This window comes from Bos javanicus, chromosome 12, assembly GCF_032452875.1.
Source record: "Bos javanicus breed banteng chromosome 12, ARS-OSU_banteng_1.0, whole genome shotgun sequence".
Taxonomy (NCBI): domain Eukaryota; kingdom Metazoa; phylum Chordata; class Mammalia; order Artiodactyla; family Bovidae; genus Bos; species Bos javanicus.
This window is the reverse complement of record NC_083879.1, coordinates 29,946,457-29,957,425: the sequence shown is the minus strand read 5'-3', so window position 1 is coordinate 29,957,425 and position 10,969 is coordinate 29,946,457.

The window sequence follows — 10,969 nt, the reverse complement described above, 5'->3', positions numbered from 1 at the left end:
GCGGAGCTCCCTCTGTTATTACCTTTAATATACAATTTCACATACAACTTCTTTTTTGTTGCTTTCAAACCACTGCAGACACACTCAAAAGTACGTCTTAGCTTTAACATTTTTAGCTATAAAAGCAAAATAGGAAAATAAGAGAAATATTTCTGCTGAGTGATAAATGTATCTGCCTAATAGATCCCTTAGGTCCTAGAAGACATTCAATAGCTATTTTTTACTAAACAGATGAATACATAAAAAGTATTTTTTTAATCTCAGCTTGATCTACTGCTAATTCATCTACTAACTTAGGGCAAGATATTGTCCTCTTCAAATATAAAATAAACTAACAATAGAAGAAGGGGAGAAGAAAACCACTTAGCTAAGAGATATGACATTACTACCCGCAGAACATTTCTCGGAAGAAAACTTTATCACACCGAGGTCTTTTTCCTTCTGTTCCTAGTGTGTTGAGAGTTTTTATCATGAAAGAATGTTGAATTTTGTCAAACACTTCTTCTGTACCTATTGAGACAATCAAGTGATTTTTATCCTTCGTTTTGTTGATGTGATGTATCACGTTAATTGATTTCTGTGTCTTGAGCCATCACTCCTTTCAGTGTGCTGTTGGATTTGGTTTGCTAGTATTTTGTTGAGGATTTTTGTGTCTACATTCATCAGGGATATTGATGCGTTGTTTTCTTTTCTTGTGGTGTCTCTGTCTGGCTCTGATATCAGGGTAATCCTGGCTTTATAAAATGAGTTTCAAAGTATTCTTTCCTCTTCAGTATTTTGGAAGTTTTTGAGAAAGAGTGGTTTTAATTATTTTTTAAAGTGTTCAATAGAATTCACCAGTAAAGTCATCTGGTTCTGGGCCTTCAATTAAATTTCTGTACTAGCTATACATCTGGTCAGACTTTCTGTTTCTTCGTGATTTAGTCTTGGTAAAATTTTATGTTTCTAGGCATTTGTCCATTCTTTTAGGTTACCCAGCGTGTTGGCATATAACTTTCACAGTTGTATTTCTATTGTATCATTTGTGATGTCTCTTCTTTCATTTCTAATGTTATTTATTTGAGTCTTCTCTTTTTTCTTAGTTAATCTGGCAAAAGTGTTATAAATATTTTAATCTTTTCAAAAAACCAACTCTTAGTTTTGTTGTTTTTTGGTTTTGTTTATTCCTTTTCTAGTCTTTGTTATTTCCTTCTGCCAACTTTGGCTTAGTTTGTTCTTTTTTAAATAAAATTTTTAAAAAAGTACTTACTTAGTTATTTCTTTTTGGCTGTGCTGGGTCTTCGTTGCTGCATGGACTTTTCTGTAGTTGCGGGAGCCGGGGCTCCTCTCTCATTGCGACGTTCAGTAGCTTCTCTTGTGGCTCTGGAGCACAGGCTCAGTAGTTGTGACTTTACAGGATTAGTCACGGTGACATGTGGGATCTTCCTGGACCAGGGATTGAACCTGTGTCTCCTACATTGCCAGGTGGACTTTTTACCACTGAGTCACCAGAGAAGTCCTGTTCTTCTTCTTTTCTTTTAGTTCCTTGAGGTTTAAAGCCAAGTTGTTGATTTGAGATCTTTCCTCTTTTTAATGTAGGCATGAACATCCCTCTTAGTACTGCTTTCACTGAGTCTCATAAGTTTTGATATGGTGTATTTTCATTTTTATTTGTCATGAGGTATTTCCTAATTTCCTCCTTTACTTCTTTTTGACCCAATGGTTGTTCCAAAATGTGGGTTCCCCCCCCCCCCACATATTCATGAATTGCCCAATTTGCTTTCTGCTTTGATTTCTAGCTTCATTTCATTGTTATCCAAAAGATACTTAATATAATTTCAGTCTTCTTAAATTTGTTAAGACTTGTTTTGTGGCCTAAATGGTCTATCCCAGAGAAAGATCCACGTGTCCTTGAGAAGAATGTATATTCTGTTGCTGTTGGGTTAAATGTCTGTGTATGTCTGTTAGATTTATTTGATCTATAGTGTTATTCAAATCGTATGTTTCCTTACTAATCTTCTGTCTGGATGTTCTATCCATTGCTGAAAGTGAGGTATTGAGGTTTCCTACTATTATCATGGCTTCCCTGGTAGCTCAGCTGGTAAAGAATCTACCTGCAATGCAGGAGACCCTGGGTTGATCCCTTGATTGGTAAGATTCCCCTGGAGAAGGGAACAGCTACCCATTCCAGTTTTCTTGCCTGGAGAATTCCATGTACAGAGGAGCACATTGCTGTCTATTTCTCCCTTGTATTCTATATTACTTTATTTATATCTCTATTCCAGGAATTATCACTCTCTGTCTTGTATTCTAGTCAGCTGTGTTCATTCACTCAACAAATACTCCAGAAGCACCAATGTGAGCTAGACACCGTTGTGAGTGCAGGGAATCCTTCACAGTATAATATATATAAGATTTTCTGCCCTCAAGGAGTTTTCATTCAAGAAGGAAAGATTGAGAATAAATAATAAGTTTTATAAATGTACAAATGATACAGTATGTTGAAAGGTGTTAAGTGCTATGGACTTAAAAAAGGGAAATAATGCCAAGGATATATGTGTGTGTGTGGTGAGAGTAGGATGGGGGAGTTGTTCGTTGTAGTAATCAGTAAGGTGGTTAGGGGAAGCTATAGTGAAAGGTGACCTTCAAGCTAAGACCCAGAGGGAGCAAGGGAGTGAGCCAAGGAAGCCAAGGGGGATACCTGGGAGACAGCCGCGCAGACAGAGAAACAACAGGAGTAAAGGCCTGAGGAGGGACATTGCCCCTCACGCTGCATGCTCAGGGACTGCAGCATCTGGTCCCTGGCCCTCTGCCCTGCACCCAGACACCATCACTACCAGGCTTCACAGCCTGTTTCTCACTAGACCTAATACAATGACATCCTAGGAGGCAGATCCTTCCTTCTGTTGAGTCTTCATTATACCAAGCTGTGTGACATATACTTTTTCTTCCCTTGATTTTTGCAGTAGCTCCGCCTCTGGTTCTCCAATTCCTCCAGCCTTCACCCTCCTCTTCCCTCTTACATGTTGAGAGCCCTTCAAGTGCTACCCTTGGCCTTCTTCTTTACCACACTGTCTCCTTAAGTATTGTCTTTTCTTTTTATGGCTTTGGCTATGATTTAAAATTACTTCTTGACCTCTGTCCTCTGAATGCTAGGTTTGTCTGTGAGTGGGTATCCTATAGGCCTTTCAAAACTGAAGTGCCAAAATGCAACCTCCCTGCCCCCAGATTCTGCAGTGCTTCCAATGTTTTCTGCTTTGATTTTAGCCTCCATTTCATCATTTGAACTGCGAACCTTGGAATTCCCTGTGGTTGCCTCCTCTCTTCCTCACCTTCTACTTCCAAACACTGGCCACTTCTTGTCTCTTTCTGCTCTCATTTCTATAATCCTTGTCCCAGTGTGGGTGGGAACAATTGCTTACATGTTCTTGTTGCTTGGCTCACAGCCTCCAGTCTCTCCTCTTTGTAGCTTGGTCCACAAACTCTGGGAAGATTTGTTTATGCTCTGCTTACAATTTTGAACAAATCTCAATGGCATTTTGCCAGTATCCCAGTGGATCAAGGCCTCTTTGAACATTGATGCTTGTCATATGATCTGCATTCCCTCCCAGCTTCTTTGAAGGACAAAGTGATCAGCATCACCATTGTTTTCTGGTTTACATCCAAGTTGATGTTAAGACATTGGTTGGCTCTCTCAAGAGATGGTTCATCCCCAAATGGCATCCCCATGGACCCCAGAAGAGACTTCTCACATAAATGACAGAATCCCAGCCATGCCTCAGTGCTTTAGTACAATCAATTTGATTCAGGTCAAGCATACACTGAGTAAAAACAGCCTGCCTTCTTTCCTTAGCCGAGTTACGAATTGGGAGCATTGATGATCCATTCTCTTTTTTCCTGGAAGGCTGATATATAGAGAGAAAGAATCTAGCATCAATAACTACAGACACATTCAGTGATCTCTTATCTGACTGTTCTTCCTGTCTTTTGCCGCCTGAAAAAGAGCACTGATGGGTCCCTTGTGAATAGCTGTCATTGGCCTCAGTCTCCCCATCACCTTTCATAACTGAGACCCCACGATCATCTCCATTTTGAAGGGGGAAACCAAGAGATGTATTCTATGCATCATCCTACTGTGACCCAGAAGGAAAAAAATATGGGGATGGTAAGATCATTAGGATTTAGAATGCCAAGACTTGTCAGAAATTGACTCACTTATCATGAAGCTTTGCAATTCATCAAAGATCAAAGAAATGAAGTCTGAAGCCAGTCCAAGCACAGCTAGGTACTTCCAATTTCCTGGTTTCCCTGTCCTTGCCAGCAGCATATGGGGAGTTTACCCTGGGTCTGAGGCCCTGTCCTAAGCATTGTGTGAAAGCTTCAGGTTATTAGATGTGACAGAATGCTCCCCTGAATCGCTGGGCTGCAATTAGTTGGATAAAACTACTCTAAACCTAACTCCTAAATGAAATGACAGTCTTGCTGCCCTTGCTGAGATTGAAACACACAGATTAGCTTGAAACATCTCTAGAAAGGGGGGAATTATTGATCCTAAATTGGGCCTTTTTTGCATCTTAAAAAATCAGAGATAGCCCCTTTGAAAAACTCTTTCTAGATTGTTATCACCCACATCTATTGCTGTTATTGCAGCACAATGAAATGTTTCAGATGCCTCGAATTCCAGGAATCTGGTCTCTTGCCAGAGCTGCAGAGTGATATGAATAATTTCTGGGCTCTGATACTCGGGATGGATGTGTTTCTGGGATTTTTTTTTGGCAGAAATATCGAGTCTCTCTTTTAGAGAAGTCAGTGACTGCATGCTTTAAGGCAGGCTCCATGCTTCCTTTCAGGGTAAGCAATAGCAGAGCAGAGATTTCCACTCAAGGCAACTCTTTTCATTTTTCCAAGTCTTGTTGGAAGAAAAATATATCAACATCCAGGGGCAAAGATGTGTGAAAGATAAGCCAGTGGTACACAACAGTTTATTTCTCCTGATTTTAATGTACTTAGAATAATGTAGCAAATGTGAATCTTAGTCTGTAACTTTGGATATGAAAGAAATATACTCACTTTACTTTTCAGAACTCCAGTTCTGTTTTGAGCACCCACACCGTAATATCAGTCACTACAGGGGTTCCACTGACATGGTGCCTGAGTTTGGGGGTCCACTGGTGGGAAGCCTTCATCAAGGCCCCTTCGGGCCTGAGGCTGTCTCATACATAAGACTCTGCACTTGGCTGCAGGTGGCATGTCTACCTGGAGCTCCACACAGCTACTCCTCTCACATTGCTGGGGAACCACAGTTCCCTTTGGCAGCCCCCTGGATAGCTGGGCTGTGTACCTACAAGAACCCTCAGCCCTCTCTTCCTCCCCCTTCCTTGTGGTTCTTCTGCTTTTCCTTTTGTTGTTCAGTTGCTAAGTGGTGTCCAACTTTTTGCAACCCCATGGACTGCAGCACACTAGGCTTCCTTGTCCTTCACTATCTCCCAGAATTTGTTCAAACTTATGTCCATTGAGTCAGTGATACTGTCCAACCATCTCATCCTCTGCTTTCCCCTTTTCCTCCTGCCCTCAATCTTTCCCAGGATCTAGGTCTTTTCCAGTGAGTCCGCTCTTCGCATTAAGTGGCCAAAGTATTGGAGCTTCAGCTTCAGCATCAGTCCTTCCAATGAATTTGTTGTTTTTCAGTTGCTCAGTCACGTCCAACTCTTTGTGACTCCAAGGAATGCAGCATATCAGCCTTCCTTGTCCTTCATTATCTCCCAGAGCTTGCTCAAACTTATGTCCATCAAGTCAGTGATGCCATCCAACCATCTCATCCTCTGTCATCCTCTCTTCTTCTTGTCTTCAATCTTTCCCAGAATCAGGGTTTTTTCTAATGAGTCAGCTCTTTGCATCAGATGGCCAAAGTATTGGAGCTTCAGTTTCAGCATCAGTCCTTCCAATGAATATTGAGGGTTGATTTCTTTTAGGATTGACTGGTTTGATCTCCTTGCTGTCCAAGGGACTCTCGAGAGTCTTGTCCAACACCTCAGTTCAAAAGCATCAATTCTTCAGCACTCAGCCTTCTTTATGGTCCAACTCTCACATCCATACATGACTACTGGAAAAACCATAGCTTTAACCATGTGGACCTTTGTTGGCAAAGTAATGTCTCTGCTTTTTAATATGCTGTCTAGGTTTGTCATAGCTTTCTTTCAAGGAGCAAGCATGCTTTAATTTCATAGCAGCAGTCACCATTGGCAGTGATTTTGGAGCCCAAAAAAATAAAGTCTGTCACTGTTCCCAGTTTTTCCCCGTCTATTTTTTCCTTTCCCCGCAAGCTCAGGGAGGATCTCCTTCAGTTCTAGGAGAAATCTTCCTTCTTTTATGCTTCCGCCTGCCAGGCCACTCTGTCCCCACCAGGACCCTCCTGCTTGCCCACCTTGCTCCAGGCCTTTGCATGCATTACTGCTCTCTGAACACAGCAGGGACAAATGCACCTCAGGGCCTTTGCATTTGCTGTCATTACCCCCAGGAGTGACCTTCCCTTCAGAAATCCATGTGGCTCAATCCAGTGTCACCTGCTTCTCCAAGAGGCCTCTCTGACCATGAAAATACACTCTTCCACCCCAAGACTCAGATTTACTTAATGTCCTCACCCTGCCTTATTTACTTCCATAGCAATTAGCATCATCTGACATGTGATATATTTATTTGGCTATTAATTTCTTACCCACCCCCCCATTAGATATGAGCTCCACCATGGCAAGAGTGTTCTCTGTTATATCCCATCAGCATAAAACCACACTGGCCACATGGTATTATAATAACTATTTGAGGAATAAAGGAATGAATGGCTTGGGGGTGCCTAGCCTGTTACAGTCCCTGGGCGAGTTGCCAGCCTTCGTTCAGCTGGATGACAGAGCCAAGAGTGGGCGAGGAGTCACCCTGCATTTGGCTGGCTGGGCGACCGAGGCTCCAAAATCAAGGAGGCCAAGGGCAGTGGGGAGAGTGTATCTGGAGCACTAGGACCGAGGCAGGGAGCCCAGTGGCCTCCAGGTGAGGCCTCCAGATCTTGGCTGGGACTCAGAGGCCAAGCACGCAAGGGTGAGTGAAGGCCACCCTGGGGAATGTGGGCGCAGCATGCAGGCCAGACCCACTGCATCCAGCTAGAGCTTGACTGTCTTCTGGTCCACATTCGTAGAGACAAGTATGGGAGATGATCGCTCAGAACTTTATAAAGGGTGCTTTCTAAGTAAGCCCCTTCCACATATGTGTTCTCAGGCACTATTTGGGTGCTGCGGACACAGCAGGGGGAGAAGCAGATCAAAAGTCTGCTCTCAGGGAACTTCCGTCCTAGTGGAAAGAGACAGGCAATAAGCTCAGTGAGGAGTGTGTTAGGATGTGAGAGCAAAGGAGAAGAAATACAGCACAGAAGGATCTAGAAATTATGCGGGGGTGGGGGGATAGGGCAGTGCTCACGGGCACCACTGGGAGGGACTTGAGGGAAGAGCAACAATGAGGTACAGGGGTTACAGGCGAGGCCGGAGCCTGTGCATTAGAGGTGGGGCCTGGGTTTGCTGGGAGTTGAGCATGGCCAGCCTGGAGTGTATGATTCATGCATCAACAGCAAAGATCAGCGTAGCTTATTATAGGCCCAACACTGCTCTGAGCACTCACGGCATGTTAGCGAGGAAAATAAGCAAGAACCTTTGCTCTAGTGGAGCCTGGCTTTCAGATAATAAACCATCAACATAATAGATGATTACATAGGGTGTTGGAAAGTGATAAGTGCTGAGAAAGAAGCACAAGGGGAGGGCATCAGAAATTTGAGGTGGTCAAGGTATGCGTGTTGAGGGGCATCAGAGTCATCAGAATAAAGAAGCGGAGTCAGAGCTCAAGGTGTCGGATGCACTTGCTCATGTGTAGGCAATAGGGGCCGAGTCCTGGGTGTTCAAACCTGGATGAGCAGCGTCAAGTGCATGCAGTGGCTAGAAAGACGAGGACCCAGAATTTCCACTGGAAGTCACTGCAGTTTTGTCCAAGGTGGACATGCCAGATGAAAATGCTATTGAGTGGGAATAGGAAGAGAGAAATGGAGACAGCAGGATCAACCCCTCTTTCAAGGAACTTTTCTGTAAAGGGAAGGAGAAAAATGGGGTGATAGTTGGTAGGGCAAGCAGACTGAGACAAGTGTTTTTTATCCTCTCCAACAAGAGTAATTAGAACCCTTTTTTGTGCTGATGGGAATGATCCAGAATATCAATGGTGCAGGAGACAGAGGGGAAAAATGCTGAACAGCAGGCAGACTGGGTAGGCAAAAAGGGATGGGATCCAGCACGCATGTGAAGGGCTGACCCCGGGGGGGAACCAGGGATGCAAAGGAAGCCTGAGTAGATGGGTCCATACGCAGGTAAGTGTGTGCATGTGTGCTGGGATCTGATGGAGCCTGTTTTCTTTGTTTGTTCATTTTTAATTTTTGGTTGTGCTATATCTTCATTGCTGTGAGGGCTTTCCTCTAGTTGTGAGGGTTACCCTGTGGTTGCAGTGTGCAGGCTTCCCAATGTGGCGGCTTCTTTTGTTGCGGAGAATGGGCTCGAGAGTATGTGGCATTCAGAAGGTGGGGCACATGGGCTTAGTAGTGTGGCTCCCAGGTTCTAGAGCACTGGCTCAATAGTTGCAGCACACAGCCTTAGTTGCTCTGTGTCATGTGGGATCTTCCTTGACCAAGGATCAAACCCGTGTCTCCTGCATTGGCAGGCGGAATCTTTACCACTGAGCCACCAGGGAAGCCCCAGTGGAGCCTGTTTTAAAGGTTTCCATTTTCTTGATAACTCAGAAGCAGGATCTTCATCTGAGAATGGACATTGGGAAGAAGCATTGGAGATTTTCAGAGAAAAGAGGAAGTGTGAAATGGTCTTGAAAAGTGGGAGATGAGAATGGCTGCCAGGAAGCACTGAGAATTTATTTGTGGTTTGTGGTCATGAATTTCAAGTCAGACCACTCAGCAGAGTGGTGTGGTTTATCACCAGCCACATTTTCATGTGAGTGCATGCAGGGGGTGGGTGGAAAGTCAGTTTGAATCAGGGATGTACTTTTGCCAAGAAAGAACAGCAGCAACAACGAGAGAGTTGGGGTGTAAAGGAGGAAGTGGTTATAATTGACTGTGGAATTTAAGCCAGATATGAAGGAAAATAAGGCATGGAAGGGTCAAGGGCAGTGAAAATGTGTTAGGACCAGTGGATTGAAAGTCCAAGAGTTACAGCTGGAGTACAGTGCAGATAAACTGGGAAGACTGGAGTTTGAAATGGAGATTTTGCAGGGGCTCCAGGTATGACTGAGGACAAAATCAAAGGTACAACCATGGCTGTGAGTGGCTTAAGTATGATCAAAGACAAGACGATTGAAATGGAGGGGAAGGAAATGAGACACCAGTAGACTGGATGGATTCTTTATGATTGATATTCAAATCCCAAGATTTATGTGCTGGGGAGAATGATAATGTGTGCAAGGAGTTGAATTTTATTTTATATTTTATATCATCTGTAGAAATAAAAGGTATAGAGAAAAATTGGGGGTCTAAACGAGTCTTTTTATAACTTAGTGGAGAACCTCTGTTCTTTGTCTTTTTGAGGGATGTGCAGGATTTTTTTAAAATTTATTCAACTGCCCAACTGTTCTTATTTCCAACATTATACACGGGTTGAACGGGTCTTTCTTGGGAAAAGGTATGGCAGAACTTTGCAGGTGAATATGGCTTCGTAAGGGGCTTCCCAGATGGCTCAGTGGTTAAAGAATCTGCCTGCAATACAGGAGACACAGACGCAGGTTTGATCCTTGGGTCTGGAAGATCTGGAGGAGGGCATGGCAACCCATTCCAGTATTCTTGCCTGGAGAATCCCATGGACAGAGGAGTCTGGCTGGCTGCAGTCCATGGGGTCGCAAAGAGGCAGACACGACTGAAGCAACTGAACCCATGCACAGGTACATGTCTTTGTAACAGGAGTATCTTGACCGTGAGGAACTTGACTCTTTGCTATCTTTCTCGATTTTTCTCTAAGGAAGAAATTGATTGGTAGATAATTGATTATTCCCAGAAATAACCTTAACAAGAAATGTGTGAGATATATCTAGAGTGATAACAACCTTTCTGCATACGTGCATGCTAAGTTGCTTCAGTTGTATCCAACTCTTTCTGACCCTGTGGACTGTAGCACACCAGGCTCCTGTGTCCATGGGATTCTCCAGACAAGAATACTGGAGTGGGTTGCCATGCCCTCCTTCAGGGCATCTTCCAAACCCAGGGAGTCTCTTACGTCTGGTGCCTTGGTAGGTGGGTTTTTTACTACTAGTACCATCAACAGCCTTTTTTTAAAAATGTAAAAGAAAGACCAAATAAAAGGGAAGCCATTTTGTTTGTGAATGGGAAATTTTAATATTGTGAAGATGTCACCTCTCCCCAAATTAAATGTCAATTTCAATGGAATTCCAATGAACATATCTAAGAGATTGTTTTGAAGCTCAACAAGTTGATTCTGAAGTTCATCTGAAAGAGTAAATATGTGAAAATAGCCCCCCAAAAATATTGAAAATAAATAAGGAGGTAAGATTGGAACTGCTGCTGCTGCTAAGTCACTTCAGTTGTGTCTGACTCTGTATGACCCCATGGACTGCAGCCCACCAGGCTCCCCCGTCCCTGGGATTCTCTAGGCAAGAACACTGGAGTGGGTTGCCATTTCCTTCTCCAATGCATGAAAGTGAAAAGTGAAAGTGAAGTCGCTCAGTCGTGTCCGACTCTAGCGACCCCATGGACTGCAGCCTACCAGGCTCCTCCGTCCATGGGGTTTTCCAGGCAAGAGCACTGGAGTGGGGTGCCATTGCCTTCTCCAAAGATTGGAACTACTGGATATCAAAGCAAGCTGTTAAGTTATAATAAATGAAAGAGCTAGTGCAAAGGAGAGACAAATAGATAGATGCCAGACATGCACACAGGAAAAATAGTATCTGA